This window comes from Manis pentadactyla, chromosome 5 (genome assembly GCF_030020395.1).
Source record: "Manis pentadactyla isolate mManPen7 chromosome 5, mManPen7.hap1, whole genome shotgun sequence".
Taxonomy (NCBI): Eukaryota; Metazoa; Chordata; class Mammalia; order Pholidota; family Manidae; genus Manis; species Manis pentadactyla.
Window position 1 is genome coordinate 48,354,012 of NC_080023.1, and position 14,843 is coordinate 48,368,854.

A 14,843-nucleotide genomic window follows, 5' to 3' on the forward strand; every position below is an offset into this window, starting at 1 on the left:
CATATTTTATATGAATACTTCCAATTTTTAAATGTTCATGTAAAACAACCATGTGCCAAACAAAATAAATCTACTTAAATCTGTTCTTTATATCATCAGCACATAACTTTGGAAATATTGGCTTTGGTTTCAAATAGGCTGTCAGCTGTTTTTCAGAATAAAGAAGAAAATTTTGAAATGGCATCAATCAAAATCTTATTAGTGATTCAGCTGTCAAAGCTAGTCATTTATTTATTTAATCTGAGATGCTGGTAAAAAGGGTACAAACTTGCAGTTAGAAGATGAATGAGTTCTAGAGATCTAATGCATGACATTGTGATTATAGTTAACAGTACTGTATTATATACTTCAAAGTTGCTAAGAAACTAGATCTTCAAGTCCTCACCACAAAAAAGAAAAGATAATTAAAGGACACAATGGAGTGCTTGCTATTGCTATGGTGGTAATCATATCTCAACATGTAAATGTACCAAATCAACATGTTGTACACCTCAGCTTACTGAATGTGATATGTCAATTGTATTTCTGTAATCTTACTCTGTTATGATGGCCAAGCCATCTTCATCTCTATCTATTCTTCACAGAGCAGCCATAGTGATCCTGTTTAGCATAAGGCAGGTTATGTCAATCTTCTGCCCCAAAGTACTAAGTTTCCATTTATTTTAAAAGACAGAAGTTTATAAATTCCCATGTGAGTTTCCCCCTTAACTTGTCAATCATGCTCAGGCATCCTATGGCTCTTACCCATCCTTCCCTCTCCTTTACCTCCAACTTAATGGCCCCACTCTTTCTCAAACATTCCAGTAAGGTATTTTGAAAGCATTTACTATTTTCTCTACCTGGATTTCTTTTTCCACTTACATCTACATGACCAGTTCTCTAAAAATTTCTCTCAGGTTTTCATTCAAACACCACTCTGTAAATAAAACATTTCCTAGACCTTCTATTTAAAATTTCAACCTACAGCCCCTGGTTCCTCATGGCAATCTTACCCATTTTCTTTTTCTTTTCCCTCCACAATCTAACATACACACCTATACCATAGGTTTGTGGTGTTTATCCCCTCTCTGGTCTGCTTTAACAGCATTTACTTATGATTTTGCAAAATCTTCACAAATTTTATTCAAATGGACCAGTTATTCTATACCCTTAAAAAACTGAGAGTACAGCCTTATGTTATGAATTTGCAAAGAACATTTCAGGGGATAGTATGGATCAATTCATGTTTTCTGATGACTTACTTTAGTAAAGTGATAGAGATAATGAGACCACTTAATTAATAATTAGAAATAATATATTTCTTTCAAATATTTTCATATATAATCCAACAAGTCATGGCTATTGATTAAAATACGTATGAGTTCCTCAAGTGTTTAACTGAATGTAAAAGAGGTTAGATGTTGGGTTAGCTGTCCAAGGGGATATTTTTACATTATGTAGTCATAAATACATTTTCTACAAGTATGTTTAAATATTACCTATTGAGAAGCTGATATGATGCTGATAAGGTGTAAGTCAGATTATTTGTTTCCCCGCTTTCAAAATCCTCTAAAGCCTCTACATATCACTCAGAAGGAAACTAGAAGTTATTATAGTGCTTTGCTTTGTCCCCTCCTTCAGGCCTTTACTCATATGTCTCTTTGGTTTTTCATTCCTGATAACACTAACTAAAACTGCAATACCTTTAGCCTTCTACTCCTTAATTTTTTGTTTGATCTTGCTACATATTTGCTCATTTCTTTATACTTTTCTCTACTATACATGTAAACTATACAAGGGGAAAGATTTCATCCAAGTTATACATTAACATATCCTTTATGTCTGTAATATTGCCAAATCAATTAATTCAGGTATAAAATCCTATAATCTACACATACACTACATAAATGCACACAATAAAACTGCATTATTATATAGACTAAATAGAAGTATAAAACTATTATTCTTAATCATCAATAATTGTGTTTTTCCCAATTTGCAACTACAACATTTTAACATAAATTTAAAACTAAAATTATTTTGAAATTTAAAAATAAACTTCACCTAGTTCCTAGCATATAGGACTCTAAAATATATGTGGAAGTGACTGCTCAAAATGCATTTAAAAAACAGTTTAATTTTGTTAAATACTTGAGTTTTTGAATCATTAAGAAGAATTCTCAATATAAAAGGAGTACTTATTAATATAAAGACGGAAATTTGGTTATTACAATTCTGAATTGTCTAAATATCTCATGTAATTTTGCAAGCAAAAATCATTTACAAATTCAATTATGCATGGTATTAGTCAGGGTAAGATAGGTGTTATTGTGGTTTCAAACAAAATTCCCAGCTGCTAAACACATTAACAGTTTATTTTATTTATGCTATGTATCTACTGTGGGTCTGGAAGGGATAAACACCTTGTAATTTCTCGAGGTTGTAGAGCAAGAGAGAATGCATTTTAATATAAGCTTTCGAAACTAAGAGGGGAGGGCAGGTGGCAAAGTACAATTAAATCTTTAAGTTTCTATGCATGGTTGGTGCTCATTTCATAAACTATACAAATGATAAAGACATGCCTGACCTCGAGGGGTATAGAAATACAATAGTGTCCTAGGCTCTGATGGAAGTGGACAAGTAGTAAGTAGCAGGACCAAATTATGTGAATATGTACAAGCAGCACTATCAACTACGCAAAGGTTACTGAAAATGTGACATGAAACTTTTGCTGTAGATAACTCCAATGAAAGTAGACTGTGGACAATATCTTTGAAAAATGGTTCCATTTCTGATAGATCATTGTTAAATCTCACTGATCAAATGCCACAGAAACATACCAGTAGAGAATAATAATGCTGACACTTGTGAGATTGCTGCAGCCTGGGGAACACATCTCAGAACAAGTCTGGGCACCACATTCGACAGAATGAGAGTCAGAGGGACTTGTTTGGAGGCTTCTAACAAGATTCGTGCCTGGGCTGGAAATGAACAGAAGTTTTGGAGGCAGTGAGACTACATGATCGTTCACTGCCAAGGAGTGGGAGGGATTCTGTGGTGAAGTGTGGGCCTGGAGTTGTCAATGCTAGAAGAGCAGCTGTCATCCCTGTTAGCTGTGTGCCTGCCCTGTGGTCACAGTTCAGTCCAGCTCACAGAATGGTCTTGCTGGACTACTTCTTGTATTCTGTAAGCATTATTTATCGGTGTCTGGGAATATCATGACCTGCTTGCCAGCAGAGCCAGAAGAAGTATATCTGCTTTTTCACAGCTTTAGTAGTTTGGAGTTTATTATTTTTAATAAACCTGAGTCCTCATTACAGCCAAAAAATTAAAGTTTATTTTAACATGATGCTCATAGGTTACAGGGGGCAGATGTAGTCTTAGGTCTAGTGTCTTCACTGTGTCTTCAATTTCTTACTTAAACTAGTGATAAAAACTAAAAGGAAGTATAGATTTGGACTGGACAAGTGAAGGCTGATAAATGCACTGGCCAAGGACAGTTATGGACTTGATACAAAGGAAAGACATACATTTAGCAAGTATATTATCTCTTTTCAATGTATTTATTAAGAATGTTAACATTAGTAATTAGTTGTATGATATGCACTTAGAATTCAATGAATATTACCATTTAAAAAACACGTAACATGAGGGGGGTATTAAAGATGGCTGGCTGCGTGAGAGGAGAGACAAAGGCTTCCTCCTAAAACTGGATACAATTAGAAAATTTAATTGGAGCAGCTAATCTTGAGAGAGCAACAGGAAAGAGGACAGCATCAGACTGCATACACCTAGAGAAAAGAGCAGAGCTCACCGAAAAGGGTAACGTACCAGAGCTGTGGCTCCACGGGACCCGAGCCCCTCCCCCACCCAGCTCACTGGCGGGAGGAAGAGAAACTGAGCAGGGAGGGGGTGGAAGGCCTGGGACTGCTGAATACCTAGCTCCGGAGATCTGTGCTGGGAGCACAAACCTACATTTCATGATACTTTCATGAGACTCGCATGACTACTGGGTTAGAAAGTTAATACAGGAAGAGTTCCTGGGGAGACTGGGATTCTGGCTGCTTGTAGAAAGCAGGGATCCATATCCGGCTGCTCTGGGACAAAAACATACCTGTGTGACCGGCCCACTGGCTCAGGCAGTGGAGACAGGCACAGCAGCCGGAAGGCGGGGAACAGCTCTTTCCTCCCCCCCAGGTACCAGTACCGCTCCCCTGCGACCCCTGACGCTGCTTCAGGGGCTCAGCAGCTCCAGAATAGAGCTTCTGGACACTAGAGGGCGCTATATACAAACATGAAACGTCAAAGGAACCTTGTTCAGAGTAAAATTTTTAATACAACTCCTGAGAAATATTTAAATGATATGGACCTCGGGACTCTTCCTGAAGGGGAGTTCAAAATAAAAATCATCAACATTCTAATGGAGGTTTGGAAAGACATCCAAGAACTCAGGAATGAATTCAGGTCAGAGATCCAATCATTAAAGAACACGATGGAGGGTATTAAAAGCAAGTTGGATACGGTGGAGGAGACAATAAATGAAATATAAACTAGAGAATAGGAATAAAAAGAAGCTGAGGCACAGAGAGAAAAAAGGATCTCTAAAACTGAAAGAATATTGAGAGAACTGTGTGACCAATCTAAGCGGAACAATATTCGCATCATAGGGATACCAGAAGAAGAAGAGAGAGAGAAAGGGATAGAAGGTGTCTTTGAGGAGGTAGTTGCTGAAAACTTCAACAAGCTGGGGAAGGAGATAGTCTGTCAGGCCATGGAGATCCACAGATTCCCCTACACAAGGGACCCAAGGAAGACAACACCAAGACACATAGTAATTAAAATGGGAAAGATCAAGGATAAGGACAGACAGTTAAAAGCAGCCAGAGGCAGAAATAAGATCACATACAAAGGAAAGCCCATCAGACTAACATCAGACTTCTCAGCAGAAACCTTACAGGCCAGAAGGAAGTGGCATGATGTATTTAATGCCATGAAGTAGAAGGCCTGGAACCAAGATTACTTTATCTGGCAAGATTATCATTTAAATTTGAAGAAGAAACTAAACAATTTCCACATAAGCAAAAGTTGAGAGACTTTACCTCCCACAAACCATCTCTGCAGTCTATTTTGGAGGGACTGCTATAGATGGAAGTGTTCCTAGGGTTGGATAGATTTCACCAGAGGTAGTAAAACCATGGAAGGGAGGGTAGAGCAGCTGATTAAGAGGCAAATGCAAAATTAAATTGACTATCCCCAAAGTCAATCAAGGGATAGACAAAAAGTACAGAATTTGATACCTATTATATAAAGAATGAAGGAGGAAGAAAAAGGAGGAGAAATAGAAAAGAACCTTTAGATATTATTTTTTACAGCATACTAAGTGAGTTAAGTTAGACTCTTAGATAGTAAGCAAAGTAACCTGGAACCTTTGGTAACAACGAATCTGAAGCCTGAAATGGCAATAAGTAGATACCTATCGATAATCACACTAAATGTAAATGGATGGAATGCACCAATTAAAAGACATAGAGTCACTCAATGGATAAAAAAAAAAGACCCATCTGTATGTTGCTTACAAAAGACTCACCTCAAACCCAAAGACATGCACTGACAAAAGTCAAGGGATGGAAAAAGGTATTCCATGCAAACAATAGGGAGAAAAGAGCAGGTGTTGCAGTACTAGTATCAGACAAAATACACTTCAAAACAAAGAATGTAACTAGAGATAAAGAAGGACATTACATAATGACAAAGGGCTCAGTCCAAAAAGAGGATATAACCATTATAAATATATATGCAACCAACACAGGAGCACCAGTATATGTGAAGCAAATACTAACAGAACTAAAAGAGGAAATAGAATGCAATGCATTCATTTTAGGAGACTTCAACACACCATTCACCCCAAAGGACAGATTTACCAGACAGAAAATAAGTAAGGACACGGTGGCACTGAACAACACACTAGAACAGTTGGACCTAATAGACATCTATAGAACTCTTCATCCAAAAGCAACAGGATACACATTATTCTCAAGTGCACATGCAACATTCTACAGAATAGACCACATACTAGGCCACAAAAAGAGCCTCAGTAAATTCCAAAAGATTGAAATTTTACCAACCAACTTTTCAGACCACAAAGGTATAAAACTAGAAATAAATTTTATAAAGAAAGCAAAAAGGCTCACAAAGATATGGAGGCTTAACAACACGCTCCTAAATAGTCAATGGATCAATGACCAAATTAAAATGGAGATCCAGCAATATATGGAAATAAATGACAACAACAACACAAAGCCCCAAATTCTGTGGGACGCAGCGAAAGCAGTCTTAAGAGGAAAGTATATAGCAATCCAGGCATATTTAAAGAAGGAAGAACAAACTCAAATGAATAGTCTAATGTCACAATTATCAAAATTGGAAAAATAAGAACAAATGAGGCCTAAAGTCAGCAGAAGGAGGAACATAATAAAGATCAGAGAATAAATTTTAAAAATTGAGAAGAATAAAACAATAGAAAAAATCAATGAAACCAAGAGCTGGTTCTTTGAGAAAATAAACGAAATAGATAAGCCTCTAGCCAGACTTATTAAGAGAAAAAGAGAATCAACACAAATCAACAGAATCAGAAACGAGAAAGGAAACATCACGACGGACCCAACAGAAATACAAAGAATTATTAGAGACTACCATGAATACCTATATGCTAACAAGCTGGAAAACCTAGAAGAAATGGACAACTTCCTAGAAAATTACAACCTTCCAAGACTGACCAAGGAAGAAACACAAAATCTAAACAAACCAATTACCAGCAAAGAAATTGAAGCAGTAATAAAAAAACTACCCAAGAAAAAAAACCCCGGGCCAGATGGATTTACCTTGGAATTTTATCAGACATACAGAGAATATATAATATCCATTCTCCTTAAAGTTTTCCAAAAAATAGAAGAGGAAGGAATACTCCCAAACTCATTCTATGATGCCAACATCACCTTAATACCAAAACCAGGCAAAGACCCTATCAAAAAAGAAAATTACAGACCAATATCCCTTAGGAACGTAGATACAAAAAATACTCAATAAAATATTAGCAAACCCAATTCAAAAATATATCAAAAGGATCATACAGCATGACCAAGTGGGATTCATCCCAGGGATGCAAGGATGGTACAACATTCAAAAATCCGTCAACATCATCCACTACATCAACAAAAAGAAAGACAAAAACCACATGATCATCTCCATAGATGCTGAAAAAGCATTCAACAAAATTCAACATCCATTCATGATAAAACTCTCAGTAAAATGGGTATAGAGGGCAAGTACCTCAACATAATAAAGGCCATATGTGATAAACCCACAGCCAACATCATACTGAACAGCGAGAAGCTGAAAGCTTTTCCTCTGAGATCAGGAACAAGACAGGGATGCCCACTCACCCCACTATTATTTAACATAGCACTGGAGGTCCTAGCCACGGCAATTAGACAAAACAAAGAAATACAAGGAATCCAGATTGGTAAAGAAAAAGTTAAACTGTCATTATTTGCAGATGACATGATATTGTACATAGAAAACCTTAAAAACTCCACTCCAAAACTACAAGAACTGATATCAGAATACAACAGGGTTCCAAGATACAAAATTAACACACAGAAATGTGTGGCTTTCCTATACACCAACAATGAGCCAATAAAAGAGAAATCAGGAAAAAAATTCCATTCACAATTGCATCAAAAAGAATAAAATACCTAGGAATAAACCTAACCAAAGAAGTGAAAGACCTGTACCCTGAAAACTATAAGACACTCTTAAGAGAAATTAAAGAGGACACTAACAAATGGAAACTCATCCCATGCTCTTGGCTAGGAAGAATTAATATTGTGAAAATGGTCATCCTGCCCAAAGCAATATACAGATTTGATGCAATCCCTATCAAATTATCAACAACATTCTTCAATGACCTGGAACAAATAGTTCAAAAATTCATATGGAAACACCAAAGACCCCAAATAGCCAAAGTAATCCTGAGAAAGAAGAATAAAGTGAGGGGGATCTCACTCCCCAACTTCAATCTCTACTACAAAGCCACAGTAATCAAGACAATTTGGTACTGGCACAAGAACAGAGCCACAGACCAGTGGAACAGATTAGAGACTCCAGACATTAACCCAAACATATATGGTCAATTAATATTCGATAAAGGAGCCATGGACATACAATGGGGAAATGACAGTCTCTTCAACAGATGGGGCTGGCAAAACTGGACAGCTACATGTAAGAGAATGAAACTGGATCATTGTCTAACCCCATACACAAAAGTAACTTCAAAATGGATCAAAGACCTGAATATAAGTCATGAAACCATAAAAATCTTAGAAAAAAACATAGGCAAAAATCTCTTGAACATAAACATTAGTGACTTCTTCATGAACATATCTTCCCAGGCAAGGAAAAGAAAAGCAAAAATGAACAAGTGGGACTATATCAAGCTGAAAAACTTCTGTACAGCAAAGGACACCATCAAGAGAATAAAAAGGTATCCTATAGTATGGGAGAATATATTCAAAAATGACAGATCTGATAAAGGGTTGACATCCAAAATATATAAAGAGCTCATGCACCTCAACAAACAAAAAGCAAATAATCCCATTAAAAAATGGGCAGAGGAGCTGAACAGACACTTCTCCAAAGAAGAAATTCAGATGGCCAACAGACACATGAAAAGATGCCTCACATCGCTAGTTAACAGAGAAATGCAAATGAAAACTACCATGGATATCACCTCACAGCTCACACCTCACATCCAAAAGACAAACAACAACAAATGTTGGTGAGGTTGGGGAGAAAGGGGAAACCTCCTACCCTGCTGGTGGGAATGTAAATTTGTTCAACCATTGTGGAAAGCAGTATGGAGGTTCTTCAAAAAGCTCAAAATAGACATAGCATTTGACCCAGGAATTCCACTTCTAGGAATTTACCCTAAGAATGCAGCACTCCAGTTTGAAAAAGACAGATGCACCCCTATGTTTATCGCAGCACTATTTACAATAGCCAAGGAATGGAAGCAACCTAAGTGTCCATCAGTAGATGAATGGATAAAGAAGATGTGGTACATATACACAATGGAATATTATTCAGCCATAAGAAGAAAACAAATCTTACAATTTGCAACAACATGGATGGAGCTAGAGGGTATTATGCTCAGTGAAATAAGCCAAGAGGCGAAAGAGAAATACCAAATGATTTCACTCATCTGTGGAGTATAAGAACAAAGGAAAAACTGAAGAGACAAAACAGCAGCAGACTCACAGAACCCAAGAATGGACTAACAGTTACTAAAGGGAAAAAGACTGGGGAGAATGGGAGGGTAGGGAGGGCTAAGGGTGGGGAAGAAGAAAGGGGGTATTATGATTAGCCCATATAATGTGGGGGGTGGGGGAAAGGGGAGGGCTGTGTAACACAGAGAAGACAAGTAGTGATTCTACAACATCTTAATATGCTGATGGACAGTGACTGTAATGGGGTTTGTGGGGGGAACTTGGGGTAGGGGAGAGCCTAGTAAACATAATGTTCTTCATGTAATTGTAGATTAATGACAACAAAATAAAAAAAGTAAAAAAAAAGAAAAAAAATTTTTTTTCAGATAAAAAAAATCACGTAATATAAATGTTTTCTTGAAGTACAACTTATTGGTCTTTTATGCCTGCTCTTACAGATTCAGTGATTCAGTCAAGCAGTTTGCAGATATTTAAGCTAAAAAATTAGCATTTCCAAATATTACATGTTCGACAATTCCAGGTCACTTCTCTAAAATAATACCAACAACAAAAACCTCCATGTCAGAATTGTGCTATTTTGCCTTTTGACTACCTTTACCATTTCTGCTACCCCTATCCCTGGCTTTGGCAGCCTTCAATCTGTTCTCTGTATCTATGAGTACAGGTGTTTTTAAAAGAAAAAGTTAACATGTCCAATGACAGGATAACTTCTGGAGATGTAATGTATAGCATGATGACCATAGTTAACAACATTGTATTATATATTTGAAAGTTCCTAAAAGAGTAGATTTTAAAAGTTCTCATCACAAGGAAAAAAAATGACTTCTTATGTGAGGTGATTGATGTTAACTGGACTTATTGTGGTTATCATTTTGTATCATATACATATTTCAAATCATTATGTTGTACACCTTGGACTTATACAATGTTATATGTCAGTTATATCTTAATAAGACTGGAAAATTTTTTTTAAAGAATTGTACTGTTTTATGATAGCAATATATAATAATTTTTTATTAAATTCTAATTAGGTACAAGCTATATTTCTCTTTCTAAGCCCATTTGGCTAGCTTAATAATAAACCCACTCAAACACATCTACATAGATATGTACACTCATAATGACTTTATGTAGAAGGATCAAAAGTTATTTACAAAGAAAATTATACAACAAGAATAAGAAATATATTAATAGAAATGTTTATGAAATTTGGCATAGGCCAAATATAGATATCATTTATCACATACATTATTTCCGTATGAAATAAAAATGCTTGTATCTTTTATCAAATAAAATAGGCTAAACTAAAACCTTTTTAACATTATTTTAAGATAAACAGTACATTCAAAAATAGCCAACAAGGGAGGTGGGAGACTGGTGTAATATAAAGAAGAGTATTTATGAGGAGAGATTTAAGGGAGGCTGATAGTTTCCCATAAATAGAATAAAAACTGAAAGGACAGTGAAGTAAAAGAAACCAATACTGGGGAGAAAGAGAACACTAGGAAGGGGAATTTCAGAAGGACTTGTTTTAGCTGAAAGTAGATGGTGAGTAATATTAGATATAAGAATGTAGCAGCATGGTGGGATGCTGAAAAATGGCTCCCAAAAGATATCACATCCTGGTCCCTGGAAACTAGAAATGTTATAAATTAATAGGTATTTGCAGATGTAACTAATTAAGAATCTTTTTTGTATACTTGAGACTAATATAATATTGTATATCAACTATACTTCAATAAAAATAATAAATAAAAGTAAATAATAAGAAATATATTAAAAGAAATTAAGAATCTTGAGAAAAGGGGATCATTCTGGATTTTGAAAGTGGACTCTAAATATATTTACATTTATTCTTAAAAGAGGGAATTAGAAGGAGATTTCATAACACACACACACACACACACACACACACACACACACACACGGGAAGTGATATGAAAGTGGAGCAAAGAAGGATTTCAAGATGCTTGTTTTGAAGTTTGGAGTGATATGACCACAAGACAAGAAATGCCAGCAGCCACCAGAAACTGGGAGGCAAGAGGTGGATTCTCCCCTACAGCCTCCAGAGGGAGCCCAGCTAACACCTTGATAGTAGCCCAGTAATAATGATTTCAGACTTCGGGTCTCCTGAATTGTGAAAGAATAAATTTCTGTTGTTTTAAGCCCAGTTTATGTTAATTGTATCAGCAGCCACAGGAAACTAGCACAAGTATCATATGAAAAATATGTTTTAACATTGCAAAGATTCTCTGATTATTGAAATAAGTCATAAAAATCATGAGAAACCTGCTATTTTGACCTTGGCATATCAATATAAGCTCAGAGCCTCATAGCAACATCGCTGGAGAAGGCAAAGATAAGCCAGTATAAAAGCTTTACAGAGATAAGGTCTTTGGCAGGTAGGCTTATTTTTCTGTAAATTGATAAAAAGTTAATTATATTATTTCTGGAAAAATTAGAGTAATTATTTATAGAAAGTCTCATTAGTTAGTTGCTTCAAGTTTGAGAAAAGTTTTCATTTTCCCAAAAGGAAATAATCTGAGTGATAGCTGTCCTAATATCTATTAGAAACTAGTTAAACTTCTGGAAAGCAAGCAGAATAATTGCAATGCTCCATTCTTGAAAAAAAAATTAACCAAAAGGAGGTTAAAAAAAACCTTTTCTTCATGCTAAAATGCTAGGAAATAGCCACAACCTCATATTACAAATTTAGAATAATATCTGTCAGAAAAATTACTATTTAATCCCAATTAAATGAGGTCACCTGACAACTGAGTTGACAGAATTACCACTTAATGATATGGGTAGCTAGCGAGAGAAATAGGCTTCAAACATATGAAAAATATTCTATTTTTTCATAATTTCATGGGGATAATTAAACTCCAAAATTACCATGTAAAGTAGGCATTTTAATATATAACTGACAAGTTCAAACTAGAACACATGGGTCTGTGGTTATGGTTTGTCCTAGGACTAGGAAAAGAATATATAGACAGAAAAGAGAAAGGGGTCTCACAGAAGACAATACATAATAATAACACTGAATATTGAGAATTAGGTTTGGCTAGAATTGACCTCATACAAGGAAAAGAAGAAAAAGAAAGAGACACATGCAAATAAAGTACATTCAACAGAAAGATAGGCAGATATGCAAAAATAAATGTATGAAGAAAATTTGGGAAAAAAGATTTATAGTTATACTCTGTTACAGAAACAAAACACAACAAGAACTCCATTAAAAAATAAAAAGCAAAGAAAAGAAAAAATAAAAGATAAGACAGTAGATTGTGATGAAAACTGAGCCAGGAAAACTAAGGAAAAAAATGAAGAACACAATTGGATACCATCAAGCAGAAATGAAGCAGAAAAGGGAGAATCAACAGTGTAGAAAGATAAATAATTTCCATGGAGGACAGGCTTAAAAGAAGTCATACACAGTGAGCAAGAAATGGGCAAAGAAAGCCAGTCAGTTATATAAGAACACACTAAGTAAGAGGACAGAAAAAGGAGATCTGAAAAAGTGATATTCTAGTTTACCGGAAAAAAATGATGGGAATGAAAAAGGTAATACTCAAATTTTTTGAAAAAAGAAGAAAATTTCAGTGAATTAAGGAAAACTTGAATCTTGAAACAACAAATAGACTTCTTTCAGGCAAAAATGAAAGAAATTTGACAATGGCAATTTACATTGGTCTCAGTTCCCCTCCATTCCTCCTGTGTTCACAGCCTTTGTTCATGTGATTTGTAGTCTATCCCACTGGAGGTGAAATTTACTTCCCTGCTACACTAATGACGAACTTGGTCATGAGACTCACTTTGACCATAGATATGCGTGAGGAAAAGGCAGTGTACAATCTCTAAAACAAGATTTAAGAGACATCATATTTCCTCTTGCTTGTCTTGAGCTACTTCCATTCCTATGGAAAGATTTTCTATGCCCCAGTAGCCACACCTCTCACTGGTGTCTTCCAATTCCCAGTTTACCCAGAGGTTGAGAGAGGATAATAAATATGGGGACACACATTGGCCCAAATAGCAATTTAGAGCCATGTCCAGCTGATCCCAGATTATATCAACCAGCCTCCTGGCAAACCTACCATCATGTGATCACATATCAATAACTGTTTTAAATCACTGAATGTTTAGGTGAACTCTTATGTGACATTTTTGTGACAATAGTTGACATAGTCATTGACCAACAAGATTATATTCATTGATTCAATTAAATTTAGCTTTAAATAAATAATATCCTTTAGAAAAATACACAGAAGCACATGCACTCAGCAGATAGATAGATAAATAAATAAATGAATTTGGGGCAATAAATCACCTGGAAAGAGCCATTTACCTTAAAAAAAAAACAAATTATTAAGCAAACTAATCTTAGAATTCTCAATAACAATGGGTGACTCCAAAGTCTATTTACATGACAACAGCTAGAGAAATTTCTAAAAGCTTAAATCAGATAATTTAACCCCACCCCTTTCTCAGAACACTGCAGTAATTTAGATCACACTTAGATTAAAATTCAAACTACTTTCCCCTAAATGATCTGGCCCAAGGCTACTTCTCTAATCTTTCAAACAGCCTTCTCCATTACTTAATTTTTTATGCCCATACTGGCTTCAAGGCTATTACTAGCAAAGGCAAGGATTTTTAAACCCTCAAAATGTTTGCATTTGCTATTTCCTCTGCTTAGGAACGGTCCTTCCTGATTTTAGATTGCTTATTCCCAAAAATTAGCCTTCATATTCCCTACATAGTACACTGAATATTTATTTGCATATATCTTATATATTTATTTACTTCATCCGCAATGCCATGGGAGCTCAAGTATTGTTGAAGTTTTGGCTGTATGTATAATCAATTTCTGAAAATGTGTTTGAGCAGAAATATCAGTTTCTGTTATTAATAGATATTTTAATACATTAATAAACAAATATTAGAAGTCAAGCAAACATCTAAATAGTTTAAGTGAAAATAAAGTGCCTAACCAAACTCTCTGTGGAAGTTTATAATCCACATAATTTCCAAATAAAATCTACTTCATATCAACCTCTAGTCTACTGAACAATAAACAGAAATAAAAACTACAAAAATTAGGAAATAACAGTATCAAAGTACTGGTGGTAGCATTAAATCTAGTTATAAACATACAATTGTGTTAATTTAACACTGATAATTACTGATATGAAGCTATGTTGTAACTTGTGAAAAATCTAGTATCTGTGTAAAATTTATGTTGGTACATCTACAGAAAATCTAAGGCAAAAATCTCAAAGTTGAAAAAAGTTATTTGAGAAGGTGATAGGAGCAGGTATAAGTAATATATTACTTTAGTTTATATAAAGAGAGTTGGTACTCTTTGCTCAGTTTCTGAGGTTGATAAATCAAGAAATATAGATTAAAATTGATATAAACATAAGAGAAAATTCTGCTGATAGAATAAAAAGTATTCTATAATTTCCAGATTATCAGAGGGAAACAGAAATAAAACAATAATACAGATCATAAAGCACATGCTATAAAACAAAGGTGATTACTAGGAAACATTAGAAAACAAAATCAAATGGGGTC